Raw genomic sequence first — 21,737 nt, forward strand, 5'->3', positions numbered from 1 at the left:
TGGTAAGGCCCCAAATAGAGTATGGTTCCAGTGTATGTGACCCTTACCAGGAATACTCGATTCAAGAACTGGAAAAAATCCAAAGAAAAGGAGCTCGATTTGTTCTGGGCGATATCCAACAAAAGAGTAGCGTTACAAAGATGTTGCAAAGTTTGAGCTGCGAAGTCTTGGGAGAAAGAAGATGAACTGCTCGACTAAGTGGTATGTTCTGAGCTGTCAGTGGAGAGATGGTGTCGAATGGCATTTGCAGGCGAATAAGTTTGAGTGGTGTCTTTGAAAGTAGGAAATATCACAATATGAAGATAAAGTTGGAATTCAAGAGGACAAATTTGGGCAAATATTCGTTTATAGGAAGGGGAGTTAGGGATTGGGATAACTTACCAAGGAGATATTCAATAAATTTCAATTTCTTTGAAATCGTTTAAGAAAAGGCTAGGAAAACAACAGATAGGGAATCTGCCACCTGGGCGACTGTCCTAAACAGATCAGTTGATTGATTGATTGATTGATTGATTGATTGATTGATTGATTGATTGATTGATTGAATGATTGAGGACAAGGTAAACGTGTAGGCCTATTTTTTGTACCAACTAACAAAATATCTATACCCATAACCCTTCCATTCTCTGTATATATATATATTGTGTGTGTGTACTTCTTTGCCGCATTATTTGTATATAACGTCACTTCTTTATAGCTTATCACATAACCATTATTATAATACAATTCCCGTATTTATTCTAAACCAGAATATTGCATCTTCACTCAAACTATATATTCGTGCATTCATTTCACTTGTACTTAGAATATATCAAATGCTGCAGTTCTGTTGGGAAGGGAATAATAGAGCTTGGCGGGGGTTGTCATCCACGGAGTCCAGATACCCCAGGCGTTTTATTGAATGTGTTTTTATTAAGCATTTTGTATATAATGGATCATATTATTAGCTTCCGGAATCCGCACAAATCCCCACTCTTACTTGGGTCCAAGGACACTGGTATTCTATACCACCTAAACTCTTAAAGTTTGGTCACCTATCAAAATAAAATTCCGGATGAAGTACTACCTTAATGCCCCCACCCCCCAAAACTGAAATCCTGGCTACGCTACTGCATTTCTCTATTACAGAGTTCAATAAACAAGATCAGAAGAACGAAACCGGAGGGGAAGGGGGATAAAATAGGAGAAAACGAGTGGGTTAGGCATTTTAAAAGGCTTTTAGAAGGGGAGAGGAAATTGGGTAGAGGAATAGACAAGTCACAAATTGGAAGGGAACTGGAAGTAGGCATTACAATATTGGATGGGGAGATAACAAGGCAGGAGGTAATTACAGTATTAAAAAATGCTAGACCCAAGGCTGCAGGAGGTGTGAATGGTATTTCCAATAGTGTATGGAAAGAGGTAGGGGCAAATGAACCGATGTTGAGAGGGATTGTGAAATTCTTTAATAGGTTGCTGGAAACGGGGAAATTTCCTAGAGAATGGAGGAAGGGGGTATTATGCCCTATTTATAAAAATAAAGGAGCTAGTAGTGATCCAAACAACTATAGAGGAATTACACTCCTAGACTCGCTGTCAAAGGTGTAAACAGGGAGTAGTATAATTGGACAGTTCTGCGGCACCTCCTCCTCCTCCTCCCTCCTCCTCCCTCCTCCTCCTCCCGCGGGAAATTTGAATTTTGGCGGGAAATTTGAATTTTGGCGGGAGATTTGAATTTGTAAACAAAGCCACGTGCTTTTTGACAGCTGTCATCGACAACAACGCATCGCTAACCTCACTGCTGCCATCTTGACGGGCCTAAACCTCACTAGTGCCAACTTAATCTAACTAGCATGAGGTAAACAAAGCCACGTGTTTTTTGACAGCCACGTGCTTTTTGACAGACAACAACGCATCGCAAACCTCAGTACTGCCATCTTGACGGACCTAAACCTCAGTAGTGCCAACTTAACCTAACTAGCATGAGGTAAACAAAGCCACGTGCTTTTTGACAGCCACGTGCTTTTTGACAGATTTGTAAACAAAGCCACGTGCTTTTTGACAGACAACAACGCATCGCTAATCTCAGTACTGCCATCTTGACGGGCCTAAACCTTAGTGGTACCAACTTAACCTCACTAGCGCGAGGTAAACAAAGCCACGTGCTTTTTGACAGCCACGTGCTTTTTGACAGCTGTCATCCACCATCTTTAAACCACAAAGCACTGTGCTGCCCTCTTTATCGCAGTAGCTGCAAAATTCGTCACCTGTTATCCGCAGTGCTGCCATCTTGACGGGTCTAAACCTTAATGCTACCAACTTAACCTAACTAGCGTGAGGTAAACAAAGCCACGTGTTTTGTGACAGCTGTCATCCGCCATCTTTAATCTATAGAGCACAGTGCTGCCCTCTTTAGCTACTTACCTTTGAAATGTGGTGGCGGATAATTTGAAAAATGCTTTTTGACAGCAGCCATCTTTGTACACCGTGCTGCCCTCTTTAGCTAGATACCTGTGGTGGCAGACAATTTCACGTGACAGCAGCCATCTTTAATCAAGAGAGCACCGTGCTGCCCTCTATGTGGTGGCGGCAATTTGAAAAATTCTACATTCTCTTGTTTGGAAACAAACCCATGCGCTTTTTTTGACAGCTGTCATCCGCCATCTTTAATCCAGAGAGCACCGTGCTGCCCTCTTTAGCTACTTACCTTTGAAATGTGGTGGCGGCAAAATCCACGTGCTCTTGTTTGGAAACAAAGCCATGTGCTTTCTTGACAGCTGACATCCGCCATCTTTAATCTATAGAGCACAGTGCTGCCCTCTTTATCGTAGTAGATGTAAATTCGTCACAGCTGTCATCCGCAGTGCTGCCATCTTAACGGGCCTAAACCTTAGTGCTACCAACTTAACCTCACTAGCGTGAGATAAACAAATCCATGTGCTTTTTTGACAGCTGTCATCCACCATCTTTAATCTATAGAGCACAGTGCTGCCCTCTTTAGCTACTTACCTTTGAAATGTGGTGGCGGATAATTTGAAAAATGCTTTTTGATAGCAGCCATCTTTGAGCACCGTGCTGCCCTCTTTAGCTAGATACCTGTGGTGGCAGGCAATTCCACGTGACAGCAGTCATCTTTAATCATGCGAGCACCGTGCTGCCCTCTACGTGGTGGCAGCAATTTGAAAAATTCTACATGCTCTTGTTTGGAAACAAACTCACGTGCTTTTTTCTGACAGCTGTCATCCGCCATCTTGCATCACAAACCTCTGTGCTGCGCTCTTTAGCTAGATACCTTTGAAATGTGGTGGCGGCAATTTGAAAAAAATCTATGTGCTCTTGTTTAGTAAACAAAGCCACATGCTTTTTTTGACAGCTGTCATCCACCATCTTTAATCAATAGAGCACTGTGCTGCTATCATGCGGGTAATTTCATCACCTGTCATCCGTCATCTTTAATCCACAGAGCACCGTGCTGCTCTCTGTAGTAGCGGGCAATTTGAAAAGTTCTGTTAGCTGTCATCCGCCATCTTTAATCAAGAGAGCACCGTGCTGCCATCTATGTGGTGGCGGCAAATTCCACATGCTCTTGTTTAGTAAACAAACTCACGCGCTTTTTTGTCAGCTGTCATCCGCCATCTTACATCGCAAACCTCAGTGCTACACTCTTTAGTTGAAATATGGTGGCGGATAATTTAAAAAGAAAAATTCTACAGCAGCCATCTCTCGGCGCTAATTGCACAAGATGGTGGCTATACATGACTCCTTAAAGGTGCTTATGCAAGATGGCCGCTATACATAGACTCCCTTGGGATGCTTGCGCAAGATGGCGGTTATACATGGCTCCTTTTGAAATATGGTGGCGGATAATTTAAAAAGAAAAATTCTACATCAGCTATCTCTCGACGCTAATTGCACAAGATGGTGGCTATACATGACTCCTTAAAGGTGCTTATGCAAGATAACCGCTATACATAGACTCCCTTGGGATGCTTGCGCAAGATGGCGGTTATACATGGCTCCTTATGAGACGCCCTAGAGATGCTTGCGCGATGGCGGTTGCTCTTATGAGGTGGCTTAAGGGTCCTTGCACAAGATGACTGGAGACGCCCTAAGGATGCTTGCGCAAGATGGCGGACACAAGATGGCGGCTATACACAACTCCTTATGAGACGCTTTAAGGGTGCTTGCGCAAGATGGCTGTTGCTCTTAGCTTAGAGGCTAACGTGTCGTGCTAGTTCGATTCATTAAATTTGGGGCTTAAATGCAAAATGTTAAATATCTCGAAAGCAGTGCATCGTAGAGCAAAACGGACAAAATTTTTCTGACCAATGATTTAACAGATGCTGTTATGCATGCGGTGGAGGGCAATTTGAAATTCTATGTGCTTAATCAACAGAGCACCCTGCTGCCCTCTTTAGCTGAAATGTGGTGGTGGATAATTTGAAAAATTCTTTTGACAGCTATCATCCTTAAACAATGGCGACTATACATAGGCTGTTAAGGCCTTATCATGCTCCTCCTCCTCCTCCTCCTCCTCCTCCTCCTCCTCCTCCTCCTCCTCTACCTCCTCCTCCGCCGCTTATGTCAAGGCATAGCTTTATATCGAACAAGTTTAAACCTGCATCGCGAAGGCAAGCGTGTGCAGCGATAACATTATTGTGCATGTTTAGACTTTCGAAACATAAGAAGAGTAGAATCAAACGCTGTACTCGATACGACATGTGATCAGAACATTGATTGATGCGTTCAGAAAACAAAATAAGTGATCAAGACTAGAATCGAACACTGTACTCAATACATCATGTGTTTAGAATATGTCATGGGATACCCTTGTTCTAAGAAGATCAGATTGAAACATAACAAGACTAGAATAGAACACTGTAATCGATGTTGTTAACTTCAACATGTGATCAGAACATTGATTGATGTGTTCAGAACACAAAATAAGTGATCATGACTAGAATCGAACACTGTACTCGATACAACATGTGATCAGAACATTGATCGATGTGTTCAGAACACAAAATAAGTGATCAAGACTAGAATCGAACACTGTACTCAATACAACATGTGTTTAGAACATGTTAGGGGGTACCACAACCTCATCGATCGCTATCAGCAAGAACGCTTGTACTTTGTTAAGTGTAGAAAATTAATCTTTATTGGTAAATGGTTTTATGTTCAGAACAAGGAATGGAACCTAGGGGTTACGTCTTACCTAATAAAATCCCTGAGGTGCGATGAGTTACGTTTTTCGAACTAGTGTTTGGAACACTGAACTTTTCAAGATGGCAAGAGTGAGGTTAGCAATGTTCTGTTGTTGGATTTTAAATTCTACGCTATAACATGCATAAGGTGGCAGCCTTGAGGTTTACCGCCGTAAAGATGGTAAGAGTGAGGTTAGCAATGTTCCGTTGTTGGATTTTAAATTCCTCCGCTCTAACATGCATAAGGTGGCAGCCTTGAGGTTTACCGCCGTAAAGATGGCAGCAGTGAGGTTAGCGACGCTCTATTGTCCTCCAAAGTGAGGTTAGGGTTCGTCAAGAAGACAGCTGTCAGAAAAAAGCACGTGGCTATGTTTACCAAACAAGAGCACGTGGCCGTGACGTCACGGTCACGTAATCAATCCTTAGCTCGACGTCGTTAAGAGCAGCAAAAGGATGAGCTATGCTTAAAAGTCTTGGGAACAGAGCAGCAGTATGAATTGCCATGTTTCAAAGCGTGTACACATCACCTATCGATTTTACATGCATCGACCATCGAACTAAACTTCATCCGCTAGATCGTGCTGCTATCTTAGCATAACCTAAAAGTACAATGAATAGCCATGTTTCAAAGCGTGTACACATTACCTATCGTTTTTGCATGCATCGACTCTCGTACTAAACTTCTTCCGCTAGATTGTGCTGCTATCTTAGCATAACCTATACGCATGACCTTAAGGTACAAAGAATAGCCATGTTTCAAAGTGTGTACACATTACCTATCGTTTTTGCATGCATCGACTCTTGTACTAAACTTCTTCCGCTAGATTGTGCTGCTATCTTAGCATAACCTATACGCATGACCTTAAGGTACAAAGAATAGCCATGTTTCAAAGCGTGTACACATTAACTATCGACTTTGCATGCAACAAATATCGTATTAAACTTCTTCCGCTAGGTTGTGCTGCTATCTTAGCATAACTTATACACATGAACTTAAAGTACAAAGAATAGCTATGTTTCAAAGCGTGTACACATTACTTATTGATTCAGCATTCATCGAATCTCGTACTAAATTTATGCTGCTAGATTGTGCTGCTATCTTAGCATAACCTATACCAATGAACTTAAAGTACAATGAATAGTCATGTTTCAAAGCGTGTACACATCAACTATCGAATTTGCATGTATCGACTCTCGTACTAAACTTCTGCAGGTAGATTGTGCTGCTATCTTAGCATAACTAAGACGCATGAACTTAAAGTACAAAGAATAGCTATGTCTCAAAGCGTGTACACATTACCTATCGATTTTGCAAGCATTGACTCTCGTACTAAACTTCTTCCACTAGATTGTGCTGCTATCTTAGTATAACCTATACGCACGACCTTAAGGTACAAAGAATAGCCATGTTTCAAAGCGTGTACACATTACCTATCGTTTTTGCATGCATCGACTCTCGTACTAAACTTCTTCCGCTAGATTGTGCTGCTATCTTAGCATAACCTATACGCATGACCTTAAGGTACAAATAATAGCCATGTTTCAAAGCGTGTACACATTAACTATCGACTTTGCATGCAACAAATATCGTACTAAACTTCTTCCGCTAGGTTGTGCTGCTATCTTAGCATAACTTATACACATGAACTTAAAGTACAAAGAATAGCTATGTTTCAAAGCGTGTACACATTACTTATTGATTCTGCATTCATCGAATCTCGTACTAAATTTATGCCGCTAGATTGTGCTGCTATCTTAGCATAACCTATACCAATGAACTTAAAGTACAATGAATAGTCATGTTTCAAAGCGTGTACACATCAACTATCGAATTTGCATGTATCGACTCTCGTACTAAACTTCTGCAGGTAGATTGTGCTGCTATCTTAGCATAACTAAGACGCATGAACTTAAAGTACAAAGAATAGCTATGTCTCAAAGCGTGTACACATTACCTATCGATTTTGCAAGCATTGACTCTCGTACTAAACTTCTTCCACTAGATTGTGCTGCTATCTTAGCATAACCTATACGCATGACCTTAAGGTACAAAGAATAGCCATATTTCAAAGCGTGTACACATTACCTATCGTTTTTACATGCATCGACTCTCGTACTAAACTTCTTCCGCTAGATTGTGCTGCTATCTTAGCATAACCTATACGCATGACCTTAAGGTACAAAGAATAGCCATGTTTCAAAGCGTGTACACATTAACTATCGACTTTGCATGCAACAAATATCATACTAAACTTCTTTCGCTAGGTTGTGCTGCTATCTTAGCATAACTTATACACATGAACTTAAAGTACAAAGAATAGCTATGTTTCAAAGCGTGTACACATTACTTATTGATTCTGCATTCATCGAATCTCGTACTAAATTTATTCCGCTAGATTATGCTGCTATCTTAGCATAACCTATACCAATGAACTTAAAGTACAATGAATAGTCATGTTTCAAAGCGTGTACACATCAACTATCGAATTTGCATGTATCGACTCTCGTACTAAACTTCTGCAGGTAGATTGTGCTGGTATCTTAGCATAACTAAGACGCATGAACTTAAAGTACAAAGAATAGCTATGTCTCAAAGCGTGTACACATTACCTATCGATTTTGCAAGCATTGACTATCGTACTAAACTTCTTCCACTAGATTGTGCTGCTATCTTAGCATAACCTATACGCATGACCTTAAGGTACAAAGAATAGCCATGTTTCAAAGCGCGTACACATTACCTATCGACTTTGCATGCAACAAATATCGTACTAAACTTCTTCCGCTAGGTCGTGCTGCTATCTTAGCATAACTTATACACATGAACTTAAAGTACAAGGAATAGCCATGTTTCAAAGCGTGTACACATTACTTATTGATTTTACATTCATCGAATCTCGTACCGAACTTCTTCGCTAGATTGTGCTGGCATCTTAGCATAACTTATACACATGAACTTAAAAGTACAAAGAATAGCCATGTTTCAAAGCATGTACACATTACCTATCGATTTTGCATGCATTGACTCTCGTACTAAACTCCTTCCACTAGATTGTGCTGCTATCTTAGCATAACCTATACGCATGACCTTAAAGTAAAAAGAATAGCCATGTTTCGAAGTGTGTACACATCACCTATCGATTTTGCATGCAACAAATATCGTACTAAACTTCTTCCGCTAGATTGTGCTGCTATCTTAGCATAACTTATACACATGAACTTAAAGTACGAAGAATAGCCATGTTTCAAAGTGTGTACACATTACTTATTGATTTTGCATGCATCAAATATCGTACTAAATTTCTTCCGCTAGATTGTGGTGCTATCTTAGCATAACCTATACCCATGAACTTAAAGTACAATGAATAGTCATGTTTTAAAGCGTGTACGCATCAACTATCGATTTTGCATGTATCGACTCTCGTACAAAACTTCTTCAGGTAAATTGTGCTGCTATCTTAGCATAACTAAGACGCATTAACTTAAAGTACAAAGAATAGCCTTGTTTCAAAGCGTGTACACATTACCTAATGATTTTGCATGAAACGACTATCATACTAAACTTTTTCCACTAGATTGTGCTAAAATCGTGTTAGTGTGCTGCTATCATAGCATAACCTATCGATTTTACATGCATCGACTATCGTACTAGACTTCTTCCGCTAGAGCATGTAGCAATCGCTTTTGTGTACCCCTAACCCATGTGCACGAACTTAATGCACAAAGAAGAGCTAAGTTCTAAAGCGTGTACACATCACCTATCGATAATGTATGCATCGACTATCGTACTAAACTTCTCCTGCCAGAGCGTACGACTATCGCTTGTGTGTGCATGAACTTAAAGCATAAAGAATAGCAATGTATAAAAATCTTGTAAACAAAGCAGCAGCATTACGTATAGTCAAGTTTAAATGCGTGCACACATCATGTATCCATGATGCATACAGTACTAAACTTATTCCATTAGAATGTACAAAGTTCGCATGTGTTTGTGCTGCTATCTTAGCATAGCCTATGTGCATGAACTTAAAGAATAAAGAATAGTTATGTGTAAAAAATCTTGAGAACATAGCAGAATGTTTACTACGTAGGTGTAGACATTGAACTTTGCATGCTGAGGCAACATACTACGTGACCGTGACGTCACGGCCACGTGCTCTTGTTTGGTAAACATAGCCACGTGCTTTTTTCTGACAGCTGTCTTCTTGACGAACCCTAACCTCACTTTGGAGGACAATAGAGCGTCGCTAACCTCACTGCTGCCATCTTTACGGCGGTAAACCTCAAGGCTGCCACCTTATGCATGTTAGAGCGGAGGAATTTAAAATCCAACAACGGAACATTGCTAACCTCACTCTTACCATCTTTACGGCGGTAAACCTCAAGGCTGCCACCTTATGCATGTTATAGCGTAGAATTTAAAATCCAACAACAGAACATTGCTAACCTCACTCTTGCCATCTTGAAAAGTTCAGTGTTCCAAACACTAGTTCGAAAAACGTAACTCATCGCACCTCATGGATTTTATTAGGTAAGACGTAACCCCTAGGTTCCATTCCTTGTTCTGAACATAAAACCATTTACCAATAAAGATTAATTTTCTACACTTAACAAAGTACAAGCGTTCTTGCTGATAGCGATCGATGAGGTTGTGGTACCCCCTAACATGTTCTAAACACATGTTGTATTGAGTACAGTGTTCGATTCTAGTCTTGATCACTTATTTTGTGTTCTGAACACATCGATCAATGTTCTGATCACATGTTGTATCGAGTACAGTGTTCGATTCTAGTCATGATCACTTATTTTGTGTTCTGAACACATCAATCAATGTTCTGATCACATGTTGAAGTTAACAACATCGATTACAGTGTTCTATTCTAGTCTTGTTATGTTTCAATCTGATCTTCTTAGAACAAGGGTATCCCATGACATATTCTAAACACATGATGTATTGAGTACAGTGTTCGATTCTAGTCTTGATCACTTATTTTGTTTTCTGAACGCATCAATCAATGTTCTGATCACATGTCGTATCGAGTACAGCGTTTGATTTTACTCTTCTTATGTTTCGAAAGTCTAAACATGCACAATAATGTTATCGCTGCACACGCTTGCCTTCGCGATGCAGGTTTAAACTTGTTCGATATAAAGCTATGCCTTGACATAAGCGGCGGAGGAGGAGGTAGAGGAGGAGGAGGAGGAGGAGGAGGAGGAGGAGGAGGAGGAGGAGCATGATAAGGCCTTAACAGCCTATGTATAGTCGCCATTGTTTAAGGATGATAGCTGTCAAAAGAATTTTTCAAATTATCCACCACCACATTTCAGCTAAAGAGGGCAGCAGGGTGCTCTGTTGATTAAGCACATAGAATTTCAAATTGCCCTCCACCGCATGCATAACAGCATCTGTTAAATCATTGGTCAGAAAAATTTTGTCCGTTTTGCTCTACGATGCACTGCTTTCGAGATATTTAACATTTTGCATTTAAGCCCCAAATTTAATGAATCGAACTAGCACGACACGTTAGCCTCTAAGCTAAGAGCAACAGCCATCTTGCGCAAGCACCCTTAAAGCGTCTCATAAGGAGTTGTGTATAGCCGCCATCTTGTGTCCGCCATCTTGCGCAAGCATCCTTAGGGAGTCTCCAGTCATCTTGTGCAAGGACCCTTAAGCCACCTCATAAGAGCAACCGCCATCGCGCAAGCATCTCTAGGGCGTCTCATAAGGAGCCATGTATAACCGCCATCTTGCGCAAGCATCCCAAGGGAGTCTATGTATAGCGGTTATCTTGCATAAGCACCTTTAAGGAGTCATGTATAGCCACCATCTTGTGCAATTAGCGTCGAGAGATAGCTGATGTAGAATTTTTCTTTTTAAATTATCCGCCACCATATTTCAAAAGGAGCCATGTATAACCGCCATCTTGCGCAAGCATCCCAAGGGAGTCTATGTATAGCGGCCATCTTGCATAAGCACCTTTAAGGAGTCATGTATAGCCACCATCTTGTGCAATTAGCGCCGAGAGATGGCTGCTGTAGAATTTTTCTTTTTAAATTATCCGCCACCATATTTCAACTAAAGAGTGTAGCACTGAGGTTTGCGATGTAAGATGGCGGATGACAGCTGACAAAAAAGCGCGTGAGTTTGTTTACTAAACAAGAGCATGTGGAATTTGCCGCCACCACATAGATGGCAGCACGGTGCTCTCTTGATTAAAGATGGCGGATGACAGCTAACAGAACTTTTCAAATTGCCCGCTACTACAGAGAGCAGCACGGTGCTCTGTGGATTAAAGATGACGGATGACAGGTGATGAAATTACCCGCATGATAGCAGCACAGTGCTCTATTGATTAAAGATGGTGGATGACAGCTGTCAAAAAAAGCATGTGGCTTTGTTTACTAAACAAGAGCACATAGATTTTTTTCAAATTGCCGCCACCACATTTCAAAGGTATCTAGCTAAAGAGCGCAGCACAGAGGTTTGTGATGCAAGATGGCGGATGACAGCTGTCAGAAAAAAGCACGTGAGTTTGTTTCCAAACAAGAGCATGTAGAATTTTTCAAATTGCTGCCACCACGTAGAGGGCAGCACGGTGCTCGCATGATTAAAGATGACTGCTGTCACGTGGAATTGCCTGCCACCACAGGTATCTAGCTAAAGAGGGCAGCACGGTGCTCAAAGATGGCTGCTATCAAAAAGCATTTTTCAAATTATCCGCCACCACATTTCAAAGGTAAGTAGCTAAAGAGGGCAGCACTGTGCTCTATAGATTAAAGATGGTGGATGACAGCTGTCAAAAAAGCACATGGATTTGTTTATCTCACGCTAGTGAGGTTAAGTTGGTAGCACTAAGGTTTAGGCCCGTTAAGATGGCAGCACTGCGGATGACAGCTGTGACGAATTTACATCTACTACGATAAAGAGGGCAGCACTGTGCTCTATAGATTAAAGATGGCGGATGTCAGCTGTCAAGAAAGCACATGGCTTTGTTTCCAAACAAGAGCACGTGGATTTTGCCGCCACCACATTTCAAAGGTAAGTAGCTAAAGAGGGCAGCACGGTGCTCTCTGGATTAAAGATGGCGGATGACAGCTGTCAAAAAAAGCGCATGGGTTTGTTTCCAAACAAGAGAATGTAGAATTTTTCAAATTGCCGCCACCACATAGAGGGCAGCACGGTGCTCTCTTGATTAAAGATGGCTGCTGTCACGTGAAATTGTCTGCCACCACAGGTATCTAGCTAAAGAGGGCAGCACGGTGTACAAAGATGGCTGCTGTCAAAAAGCATTTTTCAAATTATCCGCCACCACATTTCAAAGGTAAGTAGCTAAAGAGGGCAGCACTGTGCTCTATAGATTAAAGATGGCGGATGACAGCTGTCACAAAACACGTGGCTTTGTTTACCTCACGCTAGTTAGGTTAAGTTGGTAGCATTAAGGTTTAGACCCGTCAAGATGGCAGCACTGCGGATGACAGGTGACGAATTTTGCAGCTACTGCGATAAAGAGGGCAGCACAGTGCTTTGTGGTTTAAAGATGGTGGATGACAGCTGTCAAAAAGCACGTGGCTGTCAAAAAGCACGTGGCTTTGTTTACCTCGCGCTAGTGAGGTTAAGTTGGTACCACTAAGGTTTAGGCCCGTCAAGATGGCAGTACTGAGATTAGCGATGCGTTGTTGTCTGTCAAAAAGCACGTGGCTTTGTTTACAAATCTGTCAAAAAGCACGTGGCTGTCAAAAAGCACGTGGCTTTGTTTACCTCATGCTAGTTAGGTTAAGTTGGCACTACTGAGGTTTAGGTCCGTCATGATGGCAGTACTGAGGTTTGCGATGCGTTGTTGTCTGTCAAAAAGCACGTGGCTGTCAAAAAACACGTGGCTTTGTTTACCTCATGCTAGTTAGGTTAAGTTGGCACTAGTGAGGTTTAGGCCCGTCAAGATGGCAGCAGTGAGGTTAGCGATGCGTTGTTGTCGATGACAGCTGTCAAAAGCACGTGGCTTTGTTTACAAATTCAAATCTCCCGCCAAAATTCAAATTTCCCGCCAAAATTCAAATTTCCCGCGGGAGGAGGAGGAGGAGGGAGGAGGAGGAGGTGCCGCAGAACTGTCCAATTATACTACTACAGGGGTTTTGGCGAATAGGATAACAAATTGGGCGGAACAGTACGGTAGGATATCTGAGTTCCAAAATGGATTTAGGAAAGGATGTAATACAGTTGATAATGTTTGGATTCTGGACACTTTGATTACAAAGTATGTGAGGATAGCAGGGCGTAAATTATTTATAGCAGCGATTGACTTAGAAAAAGCCTTTGATACGGTCAGTAGGGAGGCGCTATTTTTGAGATTAGGGGAGGTTGGAATGTCGAAAAAAATGAGGGTGGCAATTGAAACTATTTATGAGGAAGTGTTTGTGATGATTAAATTGCAGGATGGAAGGTTGAGTAAGTGTTTTGAATCGAAAAGCGGGGTGAGACAGGGATGTAAGCTATCCCCGATATTATTTATATTATTTATAAATAATATTTTAGAGGGTCATGGTAGAGACGCATGGCAATGCCCTTGGGTAGGGTAAATGGAGGTTCCGGGGTTGCTATTCGCGGATGACCTATTGATTTTGGCTTTGACGGCAAATGGGTTGCAAAAAGGGTTGGACAAGGTAGTTGAATATACTAGGAAATGGTCTCTCAGTGTAAATGTAAGAAAGACTCAGATAATGGTGTGTAGGAAAAGGGGTGGGAGAAAGAATAAGGAAGTCTGGAGGCTGGAGCAGGAAGAAATTAAACCAGGGGGAAAAATTGAGTACCTAGGTGTAATAATTAGTAAGAATGCTTCTTGGAAAAATCAGTGTAAGAAGGCAAAACTTAAAGGAAGAGGAGCGCTTGCGGTAGTAGGAGTATTAGAAAAGAAATTTCCAGACGTTAAATACAAAATTCAGAAAACGGTGTTTAAATCACTGGTAATGGGCAAAATGCTATTTGGGGTTGAAGTATGGGGAATGGAGGAAGACAGGAGTGAACTAAACCAGGTGGTGGTGAAATTTAGCAAGATCATGATGGACCTACCGAATTGTACAGCCAATGCCGGGGCCAGATTAGTCTGTAAAGAATCGATAGAGGTTGAAATAGCTAAGAGGGTGTTCAAGTACTGGATTAGATTGGAGGAAGGGAAGGGTGGGGCGTTAGTACAAGAAACGTTTAATTTTCAGAAAGGTATGACGAATGAAGGTTACTGGGTGAATAAGTGCAAAAAATGGTTACAAAAGTTTGGATTGGGGGTATATGGAGAGGTCTGGGGGGATGGTAGGAATAAATGGGTATGGGAAAGGATAAAGGGAAGACTACTAGATATTGAAAGACAGAGCTTAATAGGGGAATGTAGAGAGAGTCTCTTTATCAGTATTAAATAAATTGGTGGAAGTAATAAACCCGAAAACGGAGTTTGAGGGTAGAAGGGATAAGAGAGGTTTGTATTGGTGGCTATTGGGTGTTCCGAGGAATAGGGGTGGGTAGGTAGTGAGAATAGGGATAGATGTGTATTATGTGGAGAGAAGTGGGAGGACCTGCATATTTTTAATCAATGCCGACCTTTGGCGGAGATAAAGATCAAACTACTAAGTAAGAAGGAGCTGCATATGGTAGGGGAAAGCTATAAGATAACATCTTGGTTATGTAGAGAGTGGGAGAAAGGAACGAATATAACGAAATTCTTAAATGTGGCCAGAGCTATATTTATAAAGAAATTGAGGGAGTAACAGGGGTTGTGCAGGTAATGTGGTTCGTGCTGAGGGAGAAAGGGGGAAGGCATTCTGCTCAGAGGAATGGATATCCGCCCTGAGCAAATGCGGGAAGGGTATCATGGTAATCATGATATCAGAAGAGGGGGCTGTAGTGTTAGGGGAAAGGGGGAGAACACCTTGCCCTGTGGAAAGGTGATCCGCCTGGGGCAAAGGGAAAGCCTGAGAAAATTAGGTAAGCGTTGAGAAAAGGGGAGGTTGAGTAGGTTTGAGGGTAGTGTAAAGCTTAGGTGGAAGTAAGAAAAAATAGAAAAATAATAAATAAAACAAAGAAAAAGTGAGTTGACTGAGTGAACTAATGGACTTGGAATGGAGTACTGTCTGTTGGTGTGTAAATGAGGAGGGAAAAAATGGTTTGTTTAAGTGTATTTGTGTGAGGAGGGAGTATAAAGAAGGTATATGTGATAGAATTGTGATAGATTAAGTGGGAATGTAGTTAAGGAGAAAATGTTGGCAGTATGGAAATTATGAAAGTAGGTCATAAAAAAATTATTTAAAAAAATTAAATGGTGTAGATGCCTTGATGAGGGGTGTAAAATTGAGGGATTCTTGATGTTTATGTATTAAGTTTAATAGGATGGAAGAAATGGAATCTAACAGTTTGATGTAATTGAGGTGTTGTAGATTGAGAAGACGGAGTGAACTAATGGATTTGGAATGGAAACTGTTTGTTTGTGTGTAAGTGAAATGTTAAAAAAATGTCAAATTGTTTTAAGTGCGATATAAAAGGATTGTTAGTTGATGTTTAAGTCTGAAGCTTAATAAGGTGAGTCGGTTTGATATATGAAGTGTGGTGCGGTAGGTGGAGAAGACTGAGTGAACTAATGGACTTCGAATGAAAAAAGTTTTGTCTGTGTAAAAAAAGTGTTAATTGTTTTAGGTGCGTTGATGAGGGATTTTAAATGGTTGTTAGCTGATGTTTAAGTCTTAAGTTTTATAAGGTGAGATGTAGATAGCGGGAGTAGTGCGTGAGAGGTGAGGGTGACGTATTAAGGGAAGAGGGAGGAGTGGGTTACTTGACCCCACTCCAAAGAAGTTAGACTTGAGCATGTCTGCACGGAAATGAAAAGGATAGGGAAGGTAGTATGCTGACAATTGACAAGAGTATGTGTGACGTACATAGCGGAAGTGTGTTGCAGGCCGCCTGTTGGGTCTGGTTTCAGCCAGGGTGGCTTGTAACACATGATAAGGAAAGGAACACAGTGTTTGTCAGCGAGGGTCGGTGAGATACGATACCAGTTCTCACGTGGCAAGGCTGGTGGCTGCTGTAGACGGGTTGGTGGGCGTGTGTTCCATGCCAGGGCTGTTGCAGCGACCAGTCTAATTAATTTTTTTATTTTTTTTAGGTGGTAGTCAGGGGTTGGGCTTTGGGTAGTTATTAGTGCGGTATCGTCCTGCATGTGTGCTGGCTATCCGCGTACGTGTGGGATGATACTGAGTAGATGTAGAGGTAGTAAATGTAGTTAAGTAGTTTTAAGAGAGATGTAGTTGCTATTATTGCTTGTTTTCCTTTGTTTCGCTCTGTCTGTCTTTATTGCCTGTAAGCCGATGGTGTACACTAGGGTGGGCAATAAAGATATGTATGTATGTATGTATGTATGTATGTATGTATGTATGTATGTATGTATGTATGTATGTATGTATGTATTACAGAGTTCTGGAAAATACCACCACCACTGCTGTTTTTCTGTACCCTCCGATACCCACACATAGGAACTTGTAATCTAGACCAACAATGGATGAAACCACAATAGAAAATTTCTTCGGGTAACAAAAAATAATATGATCCACTGTTCTTCGGACATTTTATAGTAGGTAACGTGCTTTCCATCGATATTACCAATACGGTTTGGGAATTATCACATTCTGTAATATCCTTGAGCTGGTTATATCCATGTTTTGGTAGATGGTTCTGGCATGCATATTCATTGAATTCTGTCACAAATAGCTTGGCAAATATCTAGCACAATAGCCCCAACTGCTGTGAATCCGACCCATAAACTGTGACCAATTGTAGAATAGGAATCTCCAGTAGCCAGAAATCTGGAAGAAAAATACTTGAATTTTTCTTTTCGCAAATTTAAAATGATTTTCCTACCGCACTTCATTCCCTGGTTATTACCGACATGTCTTCATACTGTAACTTCCCTCTACTGAGATCACGCGCGTTTGTTTTCGTGCCTGAAACTAAAATGTTTTTTTGGGAAAGAAGGGTATTCTCTTAAAACAGTTTATTGCTGGACAGCCTAAGGTCACAGAAATAACCTCAGAAAACTGGGATAAGCTAAATAAAGTAATAGTAATTAATAATGATATGAACCTGCAGTCATCACCCTTAGCAACTGCTAGAAGAAGAAGAAGCACTTCCTCATCAGGCGAATCCATTTTAGCCACTGTTTCCCACTCCGGTGTGAAGACAAGGACGAACTTTGCAGCGTCCTGGGGATTGTTGGTTTTGCTCCCGCTTCCCGTGTTGGTGTGTGCAGACCTTAAGGCTGGGCGCACATCGGATCTCGGACGAAGCAGCTAACGCAGCGCGACGCAGAGCAGAATTTTGTGATCCACACCATTTAGGGCTCTCTAAAGACTTATAGAGCCTTACACCATTCATTGCGCCATCGCAAGTTGGGCAGGACAGGACCGTTCTGTACCTACTTCCGCATACTCCACGCAGCGTTCGGTACATAGTTTCCTGCCCACATGTCTCGTAGTTTGTTGAGAAATAGAGGAGAACATTATCACAGCTGTTCTCTCTTACTATGTTTTATATACTGTAGTAGTCTCTGCCATGTCTTTTCCGCTTCCCAACAATGCGAAGCGTCTCTAAGCCTCGGACTTTTGTCATATTGCCACTTCTTCATCCCATCCTACCCTCAAACCCTTCTAAGTGGCTTCCAGTCTGAGCAGTGCGCAGTGGGACAAGATGGCGACAGGAGCCGAGAAAGCGTTTGTTGTGCTTGAAATGCACTCACATCAGTCTGTCGTAACAATGCAACAACACTTCAGGACGAAGTACCGTAAAGATCCACCAACTGATAACTCTATTCGGCGATGGTATGTGCAGTTTAAAGCTTCAGGATGCCTCTGTAAGGGGAAATCAACGGGTCGGCCTGCAGTGACTGAAGAAACAGTTGAACGCGTGCGGGCAAGTTTCACGCGTAGCCCACAGAAGTCTACGGAGAGTGCTGAACATACCACAGCCGACCACGTGGAAAATCTTACGGAAACGGCTAAAGCTTACCGCTCACAATTGCTACAAGCCCTGACTCCCGATGACAAAGTCAAACACCTTGAATTTTCGGCGCGGTTGCAGCAGTGTATGGAAAAGGATGAGTTGAGTACGAAACTTGTCTTCAGTAATGAAGCAACATTGTTTTCTTAATGGTGCAGTAAACAGACACAATGTGCGAATCTGGGGGGTAGAGAATCCTCAAGCTATCGTGCAGCACATTCGAAATTCGCCTAAAGTTAATGTGTTTTGTGCAGTGGCGGCTGGTGCAGAAATCAGTTGTGTGCTGTAACCCATCCCCACTCCAAAAAATAAAACTATTTAGAAACATACATGCGGTTTTCAAGAGGCTCTCCCCTGAGTTTCCACACTGAACAAACACGCAAACAATCCCAACACATATACACATTTCACATTTAAAAAACTATAAAACTATATAATTAAACACACAATAACATCTGCAATGGCAAAATATTCACAAACTCAAACACTTGGTGTGAGCACGCAAAATCAGTTCCCAATGTTAGCAACATCATTGAAATAAAACCAGCAACGTCGTAATGCAAAATTACATGTTATGTTTTTATATTGACATTTATAGACATTTATAATTAAAGAAAATCACAATATCATGTCCTTATTTTGACAACATAAGAAGTACAATTTTTATAGTTCATCAATTTACAAATATGGCTATGGAATAGGTAAGTTGGTAGTATTCTATCCACTTTGGTATTAAAAGACCTGGAGGGAACAGCTTTACAGTACTTTGTTTTCCCGTTTGCTTTGAGCGATCCCCTTTTAAATACTACCGCTGAGTCAAGAGGGTGCCAGCTGCCACGTTCTCACATCGGTCGTAATGAAAGTGTGACTAGTGCTAGCGCTGCTTCTCTGTGGTCGAACGAAGAATCGTTGTGAAGTGATGTCTTGGCTGTTGTTTCCACAGCCTATCGAAATACATTCTCTTTGTATCAGAAAAGTTGGGCACATATGCGCAAAAGGCAGAGCTCCTGGTTTCTGGCTAAACGCTTAGAAATTTACGCTGAGCTGTGATCACACAGCACCTGGCGTGGAGCGCACCAGTAGTTACCTGGTTTTGAGGGGAGTTGAATAATTTCCTATTCTTTGGCAGACGTCTTTTTCAATGCACTGTATTTGATTGTAGATAAGATTTTTAAACAAATTTATTTTCCAATAGGCAATGTGCTGCAGCACTTCAGCACATAAGGTACGGCTGCCCCTGGTTTTGTGCAGTCTCACGGTTTAAACTGTACTGCCCTGCCTGCTGGAAAATTGGCTTATGCCGTAGCTGGAGGACAGTGCGGACTTCACCTTCCAACAGGATGGTGCTCCACCCCACTTCCATGGTGATGTTTGTCAATTCTTAAACAGGAGATTGCCAAACCGATGGATCGGTCGTGGTGGAGCTGATGATCAGTAATTCATGTCATGATCTCCACGCTCTTCTGACCTAACCCCATGCGATTTCTTTGTGTGGGGTTATGTGAAAGACTCAGTGTTTACACCTCCTCTCCCAACAAACCTGCCAGAACTGCAAGCTCATATCAACCATGCTTTCAAATCAGTTGATAGGGACATGCTGCGCCGAGTGTGTCACGAACTTGATTATAGGCTTGGTGTCTGCAGAATCACTGAAGGGGTACATAACAAACATTTGTAAATATAAAAAAATGAGTTTTTCTATGTGTGTGCAAAGCCTTGTGACAATATGTCAAATAATAAAGTTATTGTAGAGTTTTGGAATCGCTCCAATTATTTGTAATAACCCTGTATTTGTGTCTAAAGTGATAGTAATGCAGAAACATAAAGGAAAAAAAAGAAATGAAATGGATAGTCCAGGAAGAGAGGATAGAACAAGTAAATAATTTAGAATATTTAGGAGTGATTTTAAACAGAAGAGGGACATGGAAGGACCAAATTAGGAGGGAAAGGAGAAAAGGGCAGCCTTAGCTGTAATCAACATTTTAGTGTCTAAATTTCCGGGTTAGCACTCTCTATCCCAGTATGTAGCTTTACAAGAGAATAGAAGAAAAGAGTAGTTACATTTTAGGAAAAGGTTACATAGTGGATCGCTTCGAACCCGCCCCGAAAGTTAAACTGCTGAGCTAGCAAGGAAATAATTTATTAATCGGCCATTACCTTATTGTTGACCGCTGCCGAGGAAAGAGGCGCTTCCCGCCTCCTGCTATGTACTTAATACACTGAAAGATGGAACAGAAGTGGCGCAGAGACCCAAAAATCAGCAGTTTATATCCTCTCGCGGAAGGTTCTAGGCGTTAGGGGAAAGAAAACACCCTCCCACAAACTCTTTATTGGGTAGGACCCCGCAACAGATTCAAGTTGGGGGAAAATACATCTGATTGGATAGAAATTAATTTAAGAAATTCGGGATTGGTTAGGTTCAACACAAGGGGAAAGAAGGGGTGAATATTGCCAACTTAAACAATGACTGAAAGAAATTTAACAAAGAACAAACTCTTGAAATTAAATTTTCTCCAAAAAAAATAGTTCTTTGACTCCGCACTAGGTTGCACTATTGTAGATCTTCAGTAGTGTCCTCTAGAAGAGAAAGTTCACACTTCTTACTTCAAGTGAAACAAAACCACATCAAAAATGACACAGTTCAAAAACTCAAAATTTTCCACGTGGTGACATCTTCTGAGAAAGTAGAGAATTAGTAGCGTAGATAAAGTTCAGACTTCCTCCAGCAGAGGAGTTTCAACTGGCGCACATTTTAAATTAGCGGAGTGGAGGTGTACCGCCCGGTACAGACCTCCCCCCCCCCCCAAAGTTCCTCCCGGGGTGACACATGAAATTGTTTGAAAACAAAGTCCAAGTTTTGATGTAGATATGGAGATTAATTGCCAAAAAAATTTATAAGGTTTTCTTAATTTGGTTTGCTTTAGTTTCAAAATTTTGTTGTTGCAGATGAAGAATAGTTTTTAAGTTTGTAGAAGTAGAATTCTGAAGATAACCTTTTAATACTTAAAAGTGATGAAATTTTTTTGTAATGTCCACCAAATATTGCTGTTGAATTCCCAAGTGTAGTCATTGCTTATCGTAACTGTCCATGTAGTTGAGGTTGATGAAGTTGGATGGCCAGACCGGCCGTTGCAGCTTGCGTCCAAAGGAGGCCGCTCGGACCCCTCAAGTACCCTGAGATACCGCTCGCCCGCACTATGAGGGGAGCAGAGGTGTTGAAACACGCCGCGCCCGCGGTGAACATATACAGGCTGCGGGCAAGTAGCGGGTCGTGCGCCGCACATCAGCCTTGGCCGGGAGGAGAGCTCCGGCTCGCCGTGCACATGTCGTCCTCGCTGGGGCCGAGGGGGCCCGTCCTCTGCTCCAGTTGCTGCACGGCGCCGCGCGGCTGCGGGGGCACTGAAACATCAAAGCTAGGCGGCAGAATTGTGTTGGACCATCATCATGGTTTAGAGGGCACAGGCTTGGTGAGGAGGTTGAGGGGTCAGCGGCGTGCAGATATCCATGGCATATAATATTATGAA

At 41.7% G+C, this 21,737-nt stretch overlaps 1 long non-coding RNA gene across 1 annotated transcript in view; it reads left to right on the forward strand.

Annotated features, from left to right (window-relative positions):
• The window catches only part of LOC137496965 (uncharacterized), a 60,332-nt gene extending 40,459 nt beyond the window's left edge, over positions 1-19,873 (forward strand). Inside the window, exon 4 of the long non-coding RNA XR_011017547.1 lies at positions 19,409-19,873. This is a non-coding gene — a long non-coding RNA (uncharacterized lncRNA). The remainder of the gene's footprint in view (positions 1-19,408) is intronic.
• The last annotated feature ends 1,864 nt before the right edge of the window (positions 19,874-21,737 follow it).

Source organism: Anabrus simplex, chromosome 1 (assembly GCF_040414725.1).
Source record: "Anabrus simplex isolate iqAnaSimp1 chromosome 1, ASM4041472v1, whole genome shotgun sequence".
Lineage (NCBI taxonomy): Eukaryota > Metazoa > Arthropoda > Insecta > Orthoptera > Tettigoniidae > Anabrus > Anabrus simplex.